The sequence below is a fragment of the Solea solea genome, chromosome 2, assembly GCF_958295425.1.
Source record: "Solea solea chromosome 2, fSolSol10.1, whole genome shotgun sequence".
Lineage (NCBI taxonomy): Eukaryota > Metazoa > Chordata > Actinopteri > Pleuronectiformes > Soleidae > Solea > Solea solea.
Genome location: NC_081135.1, coordinates 1342438 through 1361274, shown reverse-complemented (window position 1 = coordinate 1361274; position 18837 = coordinate 1342438). Strand labels below are relative to the sequence as shown.

General features: G+C 45.1%; 1 protein-coding gene across 2 annotated transcripts in view; it reads right to left on the bottom strand.

Annotated features, from left to right (window-relative positions):
* Window positions 1-18837, bottom strand: part of LOC131451215 (ras-related protein ralB-B-like) — a 130313-nt gene that overhangs the window by 33409 nt on the left and 78067 nt on the right. For both annotated transcript variants that reach the window (XM_058622289.1, XM_058622290.1), the window contains one exon: window positions 15809-15888. The gene's annotated coding sequence lies outside the window, so the exon portion shown is untranslated. The remainder of the gene's footprint in view (window positions 1-15808; window positions 15889-18837) is intronic.

The following is an 18837-nucleotide window of genomic DNA, read 5'->3' as shown; positions in this document are numbered from 1 at the left end:
CACACAGCTTTCATGTACACATGGATTATTTCCATGTTATAATCTTACATCATCGTCATCGTCTTCTTCATCACTGTCATCGATCATCATCTTAAAAAACTACAACATTGTCATGAAACTTGGTGTAGGGATTAAAAATAAGATCAATTATATTAACTCTGAATAAAGGGGGAGGAGCCAGTAGCGTTATGTGGACTGACTGGTGGCCGTTCGTCTGATTCTTGTGATCGCATTATCTCAAGAACACTCCGACAGAATCCTATTATATTTGCTACAAACACTCACTCTCCCACACCAAAGCCCACAGAGAAAATCAGTGACTTTAACATCACACACACAGGAGTTGTTGATCCACTGCTGCCTCCATCACTCACTTAAAATGTCTTATTAAATCAAATTCGGCATTTAAAGTCCTTTGTTCAGATTGACCTCAGTGACACAAAGTGACCACACGAGGCAGCAGTAGACCAGCAGCTCCTGTGTCCCTGTGAGCTAAAGTCACTGATTTTCTCTATGGGCTTTGGTGTGGGAGAGTGAGTAGTTTACAAACTTCAGTTTCCTGTTGGAAAAGACTGTCTAACAGTGAGATAAAGACGTGAACATGTAACATGAGAGAGATTTTATCAGCCAAACATTTAGTGAAGTGGTTAAAGTCTATTTTTTGAGTGTGAGTGCAGGTGTCAGTACTTCACACACAAACAACCCCTGAACTTTCCTTTTATTCCTGAACGTTTACAGTGAAACTGCGTTGTTACCAAATTAAGTCAAGAATTTGACTCCGGTTTGCTCGAAATGTGGGCGATGCAGCATTTTTCCGCAGAAACATAAACACGTGTAAGTGCGATGTGGACGCCAACTCTGAGTGGGCATTAAACAGAGAAAACATGGCAGGGATAGCAGCTGCGCGGGGGGGCGTGGCCTGTGGCCTCCTCTGCTCCTTCTCCTTCTCAGGAGTTTATGGTGGAGAATGAGTGGAATGTTCCACTGCACTTATCAAAATATGCACGGTGCATCTCCAGGTTTTTGTTTTTTCTCTCGTCTCTTTCACCCGAGGCCTCGGCCGCTCCATCCTGAGCCTCATCAGCAGCTCACACACACTCACACACACACACACACACACACGAGCATGTGATTGACAGCTCTAACTCATAACAAACCGCGGTCAGTTACAGTTTGTCTGCAGGTCACAGAGTTTTTAAAGGATTTTAGACCGAGTGATCCGTCTATGACAATATGTCAAACTTCATTTCTGATGCCAAAATCCACACATTTTTATTAACGTTAAAATGGACAAATAATAGATAACAACAATAGATTAATAATAGATTAAATCTCATTTTTGCAGCTCCAATATTATGAGATAATAACGTTTCTTCATATACGTTTAAGTATGGAAGTTAATTTCTGATAGAAAAATAGACTATTCATCAAAAATTACATTTTTCATGTCAATATTATGAGATAATAATAATAACATTTATTTATATATCTACATAAATCTATAAAAAAAGGGTATAAAAGTGCATTTCTGCCAGAAAAATTGACACATTTATCAAAGTTTAAAAGACAAAAATATGGATTAACTCTCCTTTTTTAAGGCCAATATTGTACATTAATAAATAATTCTGTCTATATATAATTGTTCTTTACAGACTGAGTTTATTGTGTCATTTCCAGGAGTTTAACTGGAAACTAAAGTCAAGAAAAAGTTGAATTAAACGTAGTTTTTCTTCCTGTAACTCTGACGTCGTGTAGAAAATCATCAATGACAGAAAAAATAAATCTTAATTTGTCCTAAAAAACCTCTGTGTTTCAGTCTTTTTAATATTATGATCATATTCTGAGTTCATCTGTTATTTAGCGTCTCAAACTATGAAGAAATACATCATATTTATCTGTTTAATCAGAGTTTTGACATTTTCAATTTCAATTCAACTTTCCTCACAAAGGAAACTATTCTGATTTATATATTTATAATTTTTATATTGCTGTAACTCAATATTTGAAGTCATGAGATGATAATTAAAGAGGATTTGTGTTTGTGAGTCTGTGAGAAGATTTAAATGTCAGAGGTAAAACACAAATGTGAGACACAGTGTTCCCCACAAACTCATTCAACTCATTTAGAGAGAGAATAGAAAAACAACTTTGGACACAGTTAATGAGTCCAGGCTGCTTTTTATCAAACCCATGAACTTTAAGAAAAACCACGAGGATTGTGACGGAACATGGTCGGAGTTTCCGTGAGTTTCCAGGTTCCAGGTGTGGATTCTCTGGTCCACAGCAGGAGGAGGAGTCTTGTGGTCTTCTCCTCCTCCTCCTCCTCCTCCTCCTCCTCCTCCTGGTGCTCCTGTTGTTGTTGTTGTCGTTGTTCAGATTCCTCCTGACTCACACTGCAGGCATTTGTCCACTGTCGTCCCGCCCCACAACACTTATGGATGTGTGATATTTTAGGGACAATGATGATGATGATGATGATGATGATGATGATGAGTCACAGCCTCAAAGTCTCACAACAACAACTCAAAACAATTGAAAACGTAAAAATGAAGGATTTGATTTTACTGCGACGAGTCTTCGGCCTCCAAAACTTCATTTTAGCCACTTAACAAAAGACGTATCAAATAAAATCAGCTTAAGAACGAGTTCACGTCTTTAGAACAGGAAGTTTAGAAACCATAGAGAAAATCAGTGATTTTACTTTACAGAGACACAGGAGTTGTTGATCCACTGCTGCATCCATCACGAAGTTCAAATGTCTTATTTTGTAAAATTCGGTATTTGAAATCCTACATTCACTTTCACTTCAGTGACACAAAGTGACCACACGAGGCAGCAGTAGCCCAGCAGCTCCTGTGTCCCAGTGAGCTAAAATCACTGATTTTCTCTATGGACTTTGGTGTGGGAGAGTGAGTGGTTTACAAACTTCAGTTTCCTGTTGGAAAAGTCTGTCTAACAGTGAGATAAAGACGTGAACATGTTCTTAAGACATCGTGGACTTATGTCGATGTAGATTTTCTGAGCTGAGTCTTTCGTTCATTTCCTTGAGCCTCTGCTGACAGCCAAGGCTGTTCCAGGTATTATCTCTTTAAATATGGTGGTCAGCGGTGATGTAACTCATTATTTGGAGGGTGGGGGGTGTGGCTCATTATGTTCCTTAAACACTCCAGATGGTTGGTTAAGCCTGAGCTGCTGCTGCTGCTGCTGCTGCTGCTGCTGCTGCTGCTGCTGCTGCTGCTGCTGCTGCTGCTGCTGCTGCTGCTGCTGCTGGATCACCGCGACAAACTGACCCACAACACTGAAGAGAAGAGCGTCCTCCACTCATGAATATTCATGAGCAAGAAGAAGAAGAAGAAGATTGGTGTGGAGAGAGAGAGAGAGAGAATGATGATTATTCATGAGGTTAATCTGGTGAGCATTTGTCACCGGACCATCATCGTTATCATCATCATCACCATCATCATGGTCCACCTCCGTTAATGAGAGCCTCATTCATACGTGTAGAGTTTTGTTGCCTGATTAAGCCTGATGCTGATCCGTGTTTCTAGGTCACACACGGAGACACATACCAAACGCATTAGAGCATCGAGAATGAGACAACACACACACACACACACACACACTCCACTTGACCACCAACTCTGACACTGAAGACAACTTCCCTCTCTCTCTGTCTCTGTCTCCAGATTCATACCTGTAAGATCACACCTTTCCTCCTCCTCCTCCTCCTCCTCCTCCTCCTCCTCTGCTAGCACGTCTTTTTTATTCTGATGTTTCCATTGTTGCAGCCACAGCCCGAGGAAAGTAGGACAAGGCAAGTTGCAGAATGGAACAATGAGGGACAGTTTGCTTTTCTTGGTAACTCCCAATTAAGCATTGTGTTCTCACTTGAAATGTTTCTTGTGAATAATTGACAGTCATTTAAAGAGGAAGAAAAAAACAGGGACATCCATTATCTAAATCAGGCCACGTGTCTCTCCAGGCTCACATCAATGTTATTTAAGAGCTCGGTCTCGTTTGAGCGCGCTTCCCCCGGCTCGTTTGCTTTTCCCTGCTCAGAGGTCTTGTCTGGGCAGGTCGGCTCCTGTCGCTGATCGTCTCTGAGTAAAGGGTTAAAGTGAGGAAACAGGAGTGGAGTTTGGCTGATTTAAGGTGTTTCTGCTGCTGCTGCTGCTGCTGCTGCTGCTGCTGCTGCTGCTGCTGCTGCTGCTGCTGCTGCGGCGTGGTCTCTCTCGGGTCTGTACTTGTGGGGCACGCATATTCTCTCTCATTAGTTGTGCGGATCTGGGGCCCTCGGGGGAACTCCTGCACACATGTGTTGGAAGTGTGGTTCCCACTGTGATTGAGTCTCTGATTGCCCTGACATTCAGGGGCTGCAGTTCTCGTGTCATGCTCGGCCTGATGGATCGCTGGAGGAGGAAAAACTGAGGCTGGGGCTGGGGCTGGGGCTGGGGTACAGAGAGTGGGAGCACACTGAGCTTCTTGTTGCCGTTCCTCAGGTTTTGCCGTCCTCGTCCACGCTGAAAACTAAACCAGATCTCGATCTCTAATCGCTAACCAGCTCGTTACCTCGGGTGGACGCAGTCAGGACACAGCAACATGTGGTGTGTGTGTGTGTGTGTGTGTGTGTGTGTGTGTAAGAGTAGGATCTGCTGGTGGTCTCACATGGAAACATGAAACCACGCAGGCGTCATCCACACAACACTTTCAGCTCCACATCCACACTAACACCTGAAAACATACAGTGTATTAACAGGAAGTCCAGACTGAAACACAGAGCCGGGCCGTGTTTTCAAACCTCTCACTTTATGAGGCTCACATGTGACCGTCAGTGGAAATTATACACATTTAAACAAAGATGGAGGATGTGGCTGTGACATCTTTAAGAGTCACAAACACGCTACTGTCACACCACAAACAAGGAAACTACACCTTAATCTCACACAGATTATAGGCTGGAAACCTGATCGGAGCAAGTGGAAGAAATTCATTTTTAAAACACATTCAGCGACAGAATAGAGTCACATGTCAAACTCTCTGCTGCATGTACACAGTTTGATTGTACGTGGGATTAACAATCAAATATTCCATAATCTGACCCATTACATGGTCAAATTTGTTGGAAATGGTTTGTTTGTGAGCAGAAGAACTTAATAATAATAAACTGGAAACAGATACAAGATTATCCCTATTAAAACATATGCTAATCTGAGGGTGTTTACAACATTATTTGTTCATAACTGCTAAAAATTGGTTGTAAAGGTTTATGCTTCTGTGCAGTTTGGTCAAAAGCAGTGACCTCACTGACCCTCAGTGCTGTCTCTGGTCATAAAGCAGCAGGTTCTGGTCCATGTCAGAGTTTGTTTCTCGTCACTCCTCCTCCTCCTTCATGTCAAACTGCTCTCCTGTCTCAATCGGCCGCTTCCTGTCTTTGCTGCATTTTTAATCGTGGTTCTGCGATAAAGTCGTTAACAGCGGAGGAAGCAGCAACAGCAGGAGCAGCAGCAGCAGGAGCAGCAGCAGGAGCAGCAGCAGCAGGAGCAGCAGCAGCAGGAGCAGCAGCAGCTTTTCTGTCGCACAGACCCGGCTTTGTTTTCCTCTCACACCTGGTTTGGATTGGGCTGTTTGTTTTCTTCTCTTTTTTCCTCTCTGTAAGGTGAAGGCATCTCAGTTCATCTCACCTGCTTCATCACGGGTCAGCAGTGAGCCGCACTGCTGCTGCTGCTGCTGCTGCTGTTTTTTTTTAGGTCAGGGCCTCCCAGTGTCTTAATCTCCTGGTATGAGTGACTTCATCACTGAAGAAGACGCTCGCCAAAACACTGTACCGCTCATATAATTAAGAGACTTAAGCGAATTTGTGTAGGAGTACGAAAACGCCATTACTGTCTTAGTGTGGATTTGGCGTTGAATCATTTTTCTCTATAACCACACACTTAGCAGATTATTGGCTGAATGGCTGTGGAGCCGTGTGGTCGCGGTTGAAGCTCTGAACTGTACGACCAGGAGCTGAGAGATAAATGAGCCACTCGTGGTCACTTTAGCAATGGAAATCAAAGTCGAGGACGTAAACACTTTTAATTCTTAGTTGCTCAGAGTTTTTACTGCAACAAACAGCCAGTCTCATCCAAATATCATCAATTTTCCTTGTAAAAATCCAAAATGTCGCTGAACAAAGTGGAAAATCTTCAAAATGGCAGCTCACAAATCAACTGGTGACATCACGATGTGTAGAAACAGTATTTGAGCACATACGTACAGAATTCTAAACATTTCCACCAAAAGCCACGTGTATAAAGAGCAGCGGTGGAGGTTTATGAATGAACACAGTGAAGTATGAACATGATTGTGGTTTATAATAAAAGGATAAATGTGTGTAATAATGTGTTTTATTTTCTTCCTTTGCTTCACTCAAAGCCACGTATTTCTATAAAACCAGTGCCAACATTCATTTAACCTGGCTTGTTTCTGATCACGGACTGACCTGGTAATAGCACGTGCTAACATGTGAGCCACACACACACACATGGCACCGGTTCAAGATGGAGCTTTCCTTGTGTTCTGTGCGTCTTCACAGCTGAATGAGTGAGTGACATCACGTCTGACGGCGTCTGAGGCCACGTGAACAAACATTGGCAGAGACGACGATGGCGCTCTGACCTGGAGCACCAATGTTAGTTAGTGATGAAATAAAGCTGCAGTCTGAGCTGCAATCACCGCCGCGGCCTAATGCGCTGTGATAATTTATGTTAATGTATGTCGGGGTGTATATTTACTTAAAAGGCAGCCTGATAAGGATCATGTGGCATGTTCTGGGGAGCGTTTGGGGGGAATACAATTGGGAGATTTGTTGCGGGGCCTCTGGGGCCCCCGGTGGCCCCCCCATGGGGCCTGAACAGAGTGGCTGTGGTCTGAACACAGTGAGGCAGTGTCTCCACCTCCAGCTCTGTCCATCACTCACAGGCCGTCCATTGGAGCACGGCGCCCCCTGGGTGAACACATGAGTCAGCGGCATTTCTCTGCTGACTCAGCACAAATCCAGCGTTTAATGCATTGATTATAAAAACTCCACAGTAACATTTCATCAGGGATCTGAGACAGAAACTAGACTTCCGCTCCTACACTCCAGGGATTTTGACCATTACAGCAAGGTTCAGAGAGAGAGAGCACGAGAGAGAGCGAGGGAGAGAGAGAGAGAGAGAGAGAGAGAGAGCGAGGGAGAGAGAGAGAGAGAGAGAGAGAGAGAGAGCACGAGAGAGAGAGCACGAGAGAGAGCGAGCACGAGAGAGAGCGAGCACGAGAGAGAGCGAGCACGAGAGAGAGCGAGCACGAGAGAGAGCGAGGGAGGGAGAGAGAGAGAGAGAGAGAGAGAGAGAGAGCGAGGGAGAGAGAAAGAGAGAGAGAGCGCAAGAGAAAGAGATAGAGAGAGAGACAGAGAGAGAGACAGAGCACGAGAGAGAGAGAGAGAGAGAGCCTCCTAATGGTTGCTCCACTATGTAGCCGCACATCCCTTCAGTGGAAATGTAGCTGTACCAATCACTAAAGGTCATGAATGCCTAAATAAAACTAAAAATGGTTTAAAATGGTGGCGGACCTAGAATTGAGCCTTGTGGAACACCACAGTTTAACTCTATAGCTGTTAGATGAATATTCATCAGTGCTGGTAAAAAACAAAAAGGAAGTACACCTCCTGAGTGCTGAGTGCGATAGAAAGCCCTCAAAGGTTCTGTATCCAGATCATCACTGAAACAGTTCATTTTGAGGTAAACATATCAAAAGATCTGTCTTGATCATAATTCCTCACAGAAAACAGAAACCATTACAACACAGGGGAGGGATTTGCTTGTTTTCTGCTAAAACAACAAGTTACAAAGCAGCTGATACTCGTGTTGTTCTCGCTGAGCTGATGAAGACAAACATGAAGACGCCTGGACATGACGAGGCTCTGCGGTGTCACTCAGTCATGTGGACTTGTCTCCTGCGGACTGACGGATGCAGGTCTCTGCACGAAGGCATGTGGACAAGCCTTCCATGGGGAGGTAAACAAAACAGGAGGACGACTCCACAACAGGGTTTTTAAAATGTGGTTGTATGACAGACAGACGCACCTCATAAAATCTATGTCAGCTTAAGTCTACCATGTCTTAAGAACATGTTCACGTCTTTATCTCACTGTGAGACAGACTTTTCCAACAGGAAACTGAAGTTTGTAAACCACTCACTCTTCCACACCAGAGTCCATAGAGAAAATCAGTGATTTTAGCTGACGGGGACACAGGAGCTGCTGGTCTGCTGCTGCCTCGTGTGGTCACTTTGTGTCATTGAGATGAATCTGAACAAAGGATTTCAAGCACTGAAGTCACAAATAACCACATGTGAAGTCAGTGATGGAGGCAGCAGTGAATCAACAACTCCTGTGTGTGTGATGTTAAAATGCCACATTTCTCAATGGGCTTTGGTGTGGGAGAGTGAGTGGTTTACAAACTTCAGTGTCCGGTTGGAAAAGTCTGTCTGACAGAGAGATAAAGACGGGAAGGAGATCTTAAAGCCTCGTAGATTTAAACTGGCAGGTGTTTAGTCACATATATGAAAGTTTTGTAAGGATATTATGGACTGTTGAGCGTCTAAAGGGACACAGATCCAGGCCTGATGTCACCACAGACACAGTCAGTGTCCTCCATTATTACAGAGGACAAGTGTCATTGTCAGTTTGGATGAGATGTCACGTCGGGTAAATAAATCACCATCTCTCCGTCACATTGTCTGCCGCCTTCTAATCACGGCAGAGAGCGGCGACAGAAACCAGCTGCAGGGCTGATATGAAAGGGACGTTTTCAGCAGAAAACAGGTGAGACGCCTCTGAGCCGGCTTTGATGATTGCGGGGCACAAAAAAGGAAAACACAAATGGCTTCTCTTCTCGCCCGTCTGCTGCCTCAGGGTCACATGGACAGTAGTTGAGATGTGTCAGGATGCTGGAAGTCTCCCACATCGCAGCATAACTGGAACAACATGTCCTCTGGGGCGATGGCCAGCAAAAAGGCAAACGGTTTGCACGGAGGAAGGGGGGGGCGGGAGGGGGGTGAGCGGCGAGGGCACGGCGCGAGATTGAGTTGGAAAGGCGAGGGAGAGAATTGGAATGGCAGTGGGCCGGGTTCCTAATGCACACAGCGAAGGCCAAAGTTTAGAGCCACTCTGTGCCGGGAATACCAAACGCCTGGCTCCCCGCTCGGCGGACAATGGGCTGATGGGCGTGCTACGGCAGCTTAATTTTCAAAGAGCCAGAGGCGAGCGCTGCCCATTTCTTTCAGCGCTGAGCAACAGGCCCCGAAACTGGCATAAAGACACACTGTGAACGTGGCAGAGACAGAGCCGTCCATGTTTTCACAGGAATCTCCCGAAACCGTCATCATCTGGACCTGGCTCCGCCTCCAGAACCTTTTCCAAAGCTCTGCTCACGATTTATGGCGGGGTGGGAAATCAGCGGGGGCCGACACCCGGAACACTAGCAACGCCTGGTCTGAGAGGTTCTTCTTCTAAAAGGAGGCTGAGATCGTCCTGGTTTGCAGTCGTTAATGCACAGACCACAAATCCCACAATGCACCGGGGCAGTGTCTGTGGTGTCACGTGATCTCAAACATCACAACATCTGAATGCACACTGCATATTGTCTCAGGAAAAGTTTCCTCACACAGAGTTTGGAAATGTTTCATTTATCTTGAGAACAGTTTCACAACGTAACCATTTCAGTCATAACAGTTTGTCTGAGGGAACGTTTCTGTAAACATTTACACAATGACTCCACAACCGTTTGTTTTGTCTCGGGGACAAACTTGACTTCTGGATTGTTGACATTTCAGTGTGACTGATTCTCAGATATTGATTACATGAGGCTCCTGCATATCTACAGATGACCTCTGACCTCTGTGAGATGTTTGATGTTTTACAGTGAGAGACAGGAAGTTGTCGGCGGCTCCACGTGTCCCATGATTAATCTGCCGGTCATTAGGCTCCGCGCGGCGCTGCTGAAACCTGATCCTTTTCACTGCTCACTTTCTTTCTTTCTTTCTTTCTTTCTCTTTTTTTTTTTTGTTTCTCAGGCCCCGGCAGTGAATTAGCAGAGAGAATAGATTAGCATACTAAATACCGGCAACAGTGCCTGGTGAGAGACGAGCTGGGACCTTTTCTCAGAGTCAAAGCTTCTTTCTCAGGGAGTCAAGTTTACATATACGACTCACGGTGTTCCGCGCTCACATGACGAGGACATTTTCAGCTTCATTCTCATCACTTTTCTACTTGAAATGTCTATTTTTTGGAGTTTTCTGGATGTAAAAATGTTCCCTTTGGTCACAGTTTCACAGACTCTAACAGGTTCCAAATGGCTTTTTTATGAGAAAAGATGAATTACAGGAACTTGGAGACGCTCAGGTTGACGATAAAGAACGCGCACGACAACAATGCAAAATAAAAAAAAAAAGGATCCATGATTTGTATGGTGCAGCCCATAAAGGCGGGCAGGGGGGTTCATTACCATAACAAGTGCCGCGCAACCAAAAGCCATTTTGCTTCCTTTGTTTCAGCTAAGCAGCTGTCATTTGCAGAACATTATGCATTTTGGATTCTTCTATGCTAATTTTTCGGGGGACAATTTTTCCAACAATAAGCACTCGGGCATCTAACAGAAAGCCTTTCATGGCACAGACCGCGGGGTGCACCGCGCCGTGCCAACTCAAACAATGGCTTATTGCTCTGAGCAAGCACATCTCAGCCCCTCAATAAAGCATCAAGTTCCCAGCACGCACACACACACACACACACACACACACACACACGCCCAACCTGGTCGCCGTGGAAACACTGATCGTTCTCAGATGTGGAAATGTAAGCGCAGCACAAACACACACAACAAAACACCATGAGATTTTCAACACTTTCAACACAAAAAAGTGTAAATACAGTAAACGATGTTTCAGGAAGTCCTCCCACGTCTCCGTCCTCCGTCTCAGCGATGACGAGCTGAGACTGAAACTGAGAGGAAGTGCGTCATCATATTTGCTCGTCCAGATGAACGCGAGCCTCACATCAAACCACTTTTTGAACAGTTTTCTAGTCCAAACATTTTCCCCAAATCAGAAAGAAACCACAGGAGTTTGTGTGGAGTTGTGACGCGCTGCCGTCGTCTCAGACTGTTTTAAATCACCGCTGATGAGCTTTAACCAAACTGCAACCAGAGATAGAATATTATAATAATAATGACAGACAGACAGACAGACAGACGACTTTATTAATCCCTTTGGGAGGTTCCCTCGGGGAAATTAACAAATGATGATAATAATAATGATAATAATGATACCATAGACCAAAGAGTAAAACCTCGACGAGTGCTCTGCAGATGGTAAACACTGTGAGAGCAAGAAGCACGTTCTTATTTCTCTGTTTGTGCTAAATGAATGGAAACAGGAAGTGTGTGTGTGGACGGACACCTGTCACTTTTAACAAGTGCTGATTAATAATGACACGTTTCAATGGGACAATGTTTCTTTATAAGAAATGAAGTAAAAGTTCCCGTCTGTGACTGATCCTGAAGCTTTAGAAATGAACTGAATTAGCAGAGTGTGTGTGTGTGTGTGTGTGTAGATGGGGTTCTGTTTGACTCCATTGTATTACTTGAATTATAACAGTACGTAGCCCCGGGCCACGGCTCTCCCTGAACGGGCAAAGTCAACTCAAATTGGGTTATCGTAGACCTGGGGCTGAGCAGCCGGGCCACCAGGAATCCAAAATAAAACAGCGGCCCCCTCTTCCCCCCAAAAATAGACCACCATCAGCAGCCAGAAACCAGGTTAGCAGTGAGGAGGAAAAAAAGAAAAAAAACTTCCCAAGGATGTTCAGTCTCCTCCACGTCTCCAGGATCTGTCACTTCAGCTCCTTCCTGACGTTTTTTTCAACCTTGACGAGCAAACAAAAGGGTTTTAGAGGTCACTGTTTGACCCCGAGGCCAAAATCAATGACAGGGAACAACAGGACCACACTAAGATTTGAGGTGAAAGTGCTCCATGATGACTCGGCCTTTTTACTCCAGAGCATCTCCAGACGACGCTCGGACAATAGCGGCGGACGTCAGAGCGCCGCTGATTGGACGAGTGAGTGAACAAGGAAACAAAGAAACCACATCACAAAACCTGCTTTATGAGATCCTGTCTTCACAGGGTCTTCAATCAAACAAACATGTTTTATTAATGTTTAGTTGAACGACGTGGTTCAGGTGTCCACAGACAGCGTCCATCAGCTCAAGTCGTCTGCCTGCATTTGTTTGGCAACTTTGCCATTTGCTCAGGAAATCTTCCAGATCAAGAACCATGAAAAGAGGTCCAACCTTCAGATGTGTCCAAACTTTGTCTAGATTTGTCCAACCTTTTAAGACAGATCTTTATAGCTTTAGTTAAACCTCTCTCAGGTCTACATCCAGCTTCTGTGCATCCTGTGTCCATCTTTTTTCCACCGTCCTCGTTCCCTGACGCAGATTGACTGGACGTGGCCAAAGTCCCCTCAGCCCTGAAGCCTCCCGGTCGCTCTCTCAATCAGGGAACAGAGCGGGAGACAAGCGTCCTGCTGCGCTGAGGAGAAAGATCCCCGAGGGCGCCGTCCCCCTGCTCTCCCCTCCTGTAATCCCCCTCGTCCTCCATCACCTCCCTCACCCCTGCGTTAAAGGAGGCTTATCCTCCGCTCAGGGATAATTCAGCATCTTTTCCCCCCATAATTTATGAAAATCTCTTTTACAGAACAAGCAATTTCACACATGCAGGACATTCAACCTGCTGTGTGGTTCATGGAGGTCACATCAACACAGAACCTCCTGCATGGACTTCGTCTTTAAAGGGAGACTTCAGTTATTTTACTGTTAAACAGACTTTGTGTCCCCACACAGCAGTGAGACAAACATGTCCCTGCTGGCAGCCATGCTTTCTGCTGCCATGAGGCCCGAGGACATTTTTGGATGATTTCATCTTGTGTGTGCTTTTGTGAGCAGAGAACTAACCTGAATTTATTCAAACCAGATCTAAATGTATGAGCTTTATCTTCTTCCCACAGGCACTCTCTTCCTCTCGCTTCCTTCTTTCCGGACTCTTCTCTGGGCCTCGCGGTGACGTCTCCTCATGAGCCTTCAGAGCTGAATTGACTCATTACATCTGCCCTCAGTTGAGGCTCTCAGTCGAGAAGATGAGGATCAGCGAGGGCTGGGGGGGGGCATGGTGAGGGGCGGAGCTTGCAGTTAGTGGCACTTCATTCATCTGGCTTGAGGCCTGCCTTTGTCTCGATGGCAGGTGCTTCTAATCCCGCTGTCAGAAGAGGGCTGGACAAGATGTTTGGACAAGCCCGTACTTAGAAGCACACACACACACACACACACACATCCCCCGCCCCCCACTCCCACACATGTGATATGATCCATACTGCACGGTACATTCATGCCTGATTATCCTGTGAAAGAGAGTGAATGAATCTACGCCACGTCACTCATCACACCATGGGCTTCATTCACGGCTGATGCAGGGAAGAAAACTGGTGAATGAAAATCAGCTGTGCTCGTGCTTTGATTGTTTTTCTTCTCAACACGTCCTGGCTTTGATTTACCAAATCATACTTTCAATAATCACAGATCTTCAGAAACCTCTCATCTGTTATCATCGCACTGATGAAAGCCTGGACTACGCCAGAACCTTTTTCAAAAAACAAATAAACTATTCACATATTTTTGGGCCATGTTTTGCCCTGATTAGCAAAGAAATACGAGCCAGACCTGAACCCGGGTCACCGCAGAAGGTCCAAACATCAGCATCTTCTCCAGGTGAACCATCAGGTGGTGTTTTATTAACAGGTGGCTTCACATGTGTTTGTTTGGACAGAAGTCAGATGGGGTTGGACAGAAGATAGACAGAAGTTGGATGGACAGAAGATGGATGGAGCTTGGATGAAAGTAGGACTGAAGACAGATGAAGCTTGGATGGAAGATGGACAGAGGACAGACAGAGGTGGACGGGGGTTGGAAAGTCCTCGCAGCAGAAACATAAAACACTGATGACATTTCTTTGACTTATCAATATTCCTGTATTTTGTCAGTGTCAGTAACAGACACGTCGCTGCAGCATCATGTGATCAGCATCATAGTGAAGATGAGGATTTTCTCTGGTGTCTGATGATGATGTCAACATGAAGAAACAACGGAACGACCTTCACGTCGTTGACGGACACTGTACCTCGTGCCAGGACCTTTTTACTTGATCCAGTCACTCTGGTGTGGACCCGTCCCTGCTGGAGGTGGGACAAGGTCTCTCCTTGGTATCATCCAACTGTCAAACATGAGTGCTCCCCACTGTGTCGTTATTTGGAACAGTCCCTTTTTTTTTCGACCCCTATGATTCCCCCTCCTCTTTCTTCTCCTCCATCCTCCCCTCGCTGTCTTTTTGTCTTTCTGGTCCAGTTCCCATTTCCAAGGCCCGGGGTGTTGACAGCAGCAGACGTGATCATAGGGGTTCACATGCAAGTCCAAGCTCCTGTTTTCTCGTTATTCCAGAGAGCTGAAGGAGCTCAGGAGGACAGGTGAGCACCTACAGAGCATCATGTGTGGTTCAATGCCACAGTCAGTCACAGAGTTGACTTCCCAGTGCTTGTTCCCTTCACAATGTTCTCATTCTGGCTCTAATCTAGTTCCTCATTACAAAATAAACTTCACAGTGGGGTTTCTAAGCCTCTGTTTTCCCTGTAGACCATTGTTTTTAAATGTCAAGCTTATAAAACCATTTGAAATGTTGAGTCTGGTTCTCGTTTGTGTCCGTATTTACAACCCAAAAGTGCAGGAAAATACCAAAGAGCTTAAATGTACTCTGCATTAATGACATTAGTGTGTTTGTGACTCATCTGCTGGCACAACGCTGCGAGGCAGCTGGACTTATGTGAAAAACCACATTTAACTCGCTCCCACTTATTTCCTGGTGTCACAACTATTAGCATCAAACATACAAATCTTGGTTGTGATGATGGGAAGAAATAATAACATCAGCGATTTCAGAAGTGAAATCAAACGAGATTAAAACTCTTCTCCTTGGAGAAGATGGTTTGAACTTCCAGACTTCCAGAAGAAAGAAAATGATGTCGTGTACATTGTCATTGTTTCTTTTTCTCAAATTTTGAAATTCCCATCACATTCTGCTTCTGATCAGGTTTTCATCTGATCAGAGGAAAAGCTGGAGTTTCCAGGTTGACCAGGATGACACTTGATAAGATTATGCTCAGTACATGAAATACTCCTACATTTGATTGACTGAAACACCAATAAAGAGGTTTGTATACCTATAATTTTATGATGAAAGTTTAGTAATAAAGTGTATTCATGGGGCGGGACCTTGGAGCAACCATGAACGCTGACTTTGACTGATGTTTTCTGTCCTCAGCTATCATCAGACCTTGGTGTGAACGCGCGTATGAAACGTGACTCTGCGTGACCAATGCTCTGTTGGGATTCGTGGTGGTGGTCCTGGCGTGGACGAGGCTCGCGGCTAAAACTGACGCGGCAGAGAAAACAAAAGTTTGAAAGGAAAAGCCTTCTCTAAACCAACGCAGTGGGACAGATAATCCTCCACTCAAACACGTCAGTGTGGACGGTTTCAACCAAAAGACGGAGCGGAACCTGAACCCCTTTCAAACGTCTCTGACGGGGATCGTGAACCTGTGACGAATGTTTTCAGAAATGTCAAAGTCTGGTAACGCCGAGGTGGGACCTCCACTGCTCGTCTGTGTTATGCTGGTACTCACTGATCGTTGACTGACTGCGGTCGACCACTGTGGAGATTCTGCTGACTCTCGTTAACCCGCGACCACAAACCGCTGCCAACCTGGGAAACAGAGACACATTTCAGCCTTGAATATTCAGGAGAAACATCAAACATCGCTTCACTTTCTGCTCGTCATCGTCCTTCAGCTGCAAACAACGCTGATTTTGCTTTGGTTCACTGGGAGAAACAGCTGTGGGGAAATAACCCACAATCATGAAGGTTCTTTAGAGTTCTGGAAATCAAAAAAAGGCTTTTTCACGTCATGCAAACATGACTTCTTTAGTTAGTGGCAGTAAAAGTCCAAATAAGTAGATTCTTCTCCTGTTTGACATGGTGCAAACATTCAAAGCTTCCAAAGTAATAAGAGTTTATTTCAGTTATTAACCTTTACTTTTACTGCACTAAATTTCCTACAGACAAATCTTCACCGTGCATCTGAGTGGCGTAAGTCCTTTAGCCTAAAAATAAACACATTAACTTGTACTTTTACAATCACTATTTAGGTTTTTTTGATATAAAATTACTTTAAATGCAAAAATACAGTCAATATTAGATTTTTAACTTCTTTAACATCTCTCAAAGTCATTTTCTGACAGTGTACTTGTACTTTTTCTTCCCTGTTTTAGTTTTTGCAGATTAAGTTAAAGCAAACGCTGCTGTAGCTCAGGCTGTGAGGGGCAGACCCTCGGGGCAGTGGGTGTACATAATTTATGTATAATTCAAGCTGTTAAATGTCCCTCTAAGCATGTAAGGAGACCTGAGTAGCCTCTCTTTACAGCGTCCTTCACAAACATTATTAATCAGCTCTACATTCTCACAGGCTCCTTGCTCCGCATCCACACAATGGACCAAATGAATCCCTGCACACGGAGCTTGGGAATGGCTCTGCTGCACATACAGTATTCATCAATCATCGTCTCAATCCATTGTCAGGACGCTGAGAGTGCCACACAGTCGCTGCCGCCGCTGCTGCTGCTGCTGAGGTTAACGACGCTGATATGTGAACGTGAGTAAAAACAGCAGCTGGACGAAGACGCAGCGTGAAACAATGAGATGAAACGGGGTTTGTGCCGGGACGGCGGCCGCAGCTGGATTTGAAAACTCGACGGCGTGCGTGTTCAGAGGTGTAACACCTGATGTTTCTAACCTCTGCGGCTTGTTTTAGCAGCTTTAACCAATCACATATGATCATAAAGAAGGATTATTCAGTAGAAACGTACAGACCTTTGTGTGCACAGGAACTTTCCTCAATCATGGAAATGTGTGTTTTTAATTGTACGTCAACATTAGGAACGTACGGCGATTTCATTTGCCAGACGTCAGAGTGAAGCCAAGATATTTAGATTAAAACCTGTGAAATGATCTGTAATGTATTAAAATATTGGATGAATTACTGCAACTGTAATTCGTTGGTGTTTAATGACACATGCGGTCTCTGATTCTGGTTTAAAACCAGAAAAAAACCCTGTGGAAATGTTCCTGCTCTGACCCGGTCCGTCTCCCACTCTGTTCTTTATATGTGAATGTCAAATGCCAGTGGGGTTTTTTTTGGGAATCCATGTCTGAAATTGGTTGTGTGGAGACAGGAAGTGGACGCGTCACGCTCTGTGAACATTATTATACGTCTTTTTGGTCTCGTCAAAAACCCACGACATCTCCACAGTCTTTAATTTTCTACTGGACTCTGGAGTTTTTTTAGTCTCTTTGGTTCAGACTGAAATATCTCCAAAAAATACAAGACGGCGACTGATTCAAACGTTCGTGTTCCTCAGAGGATGAATCCTGCTGGTGATCACATGACTCTCCATCTGTTGTCATTCAATAGCAAGGTGGAATTTGATGATGAAGAGGAGGAGGAGGAGGAGCACATGTGATGGATTGTTTCATGTCAACTGGATCTGTTTTGGTTATTATTGCGTTACAAGTGACGATGGCTCTCTGGATGATTTCTTCCACTGTTTGGACATAAGCAGGTCAGGTGTGACACTTTTAGACGTCTTCTTGGAGGTCATCTGACGGGTGTTTGGGTGGAGCGACAGGTAACTCAGTCAAGCTGCTAATGAAATGAAGCTCGCCTCCAGGCTGGAGAGGACAGAGAGTTCTGCCAACGCCGTCACCGCCCGCTGCACTCGCTACTCTTTTTCGGGGTCAGAGCACAAAGCTGCTTTTCCAGGACGTCAACTTAGAGACGAAGACCATGATGAGTCACTGAGACCACATTTTGTTGTAATGTCGGTCCACGTCATAAATCTGAGCTTTGTCCATGAAGTTTAGAGCCGGGACAGATGTTTTCTGGCGATAGCGGTTTCTCAGGAGTCTGGACGACCGCAGATTAACATTCAGCTGGAAACATAAAACATTTGTTGTTTTGAGGCCTCCAGGTGCAGTGAGGACAAAAACATGTGATGTCCTCGCTCCGTCCTGTACGCGACACAACACAATCAACGCCTGAAAAAGCTGAAATTCAGTGACTCACGGGCTAAAGAAGTTCTTTTGTTACGACAGAAGACAATATTCATATTTAAGAAGCTGAAATAATAAGCGAGGCATCGATCCCTCTGTGATTGGTCTCAGCTGGTCGACGCCCTCATTAACGGAGTCTTTATTCGCTGACTCGGTATCAGTCTTGTAAAGAGAACACGGAGGGCCGCTCCAGGTCAGGTAAGGGCACTTTGTCTCCATTCAGCCGGCCGATAAAGGCCACCGTGTAAAAGGAGAAAGGCTATCAGATAGTGGAGGCCAGCCACCGTGGCAGAAGTCAAGCGCTTCTGAAAGGCTCCGTCTCCGCGCTCTCGGCTTCAGCGTGAGAGAAACCTCCCGATCCTGACGGCGAGAGATGGCTTTTAAAAAGAGTCCAGATTACAGCGTGGCACAGCCTATAGTCGTGCAGAGATACACCCTTCTTTTCTTCCCCCGCTTGTCTCACTTTTCCGAGCCATGCTGGGCCCTTCCATGCACAAGCTTGTCAGCTCCTCAATGGCTTTTGTCTAAACAAGATAGGCCGCCTTT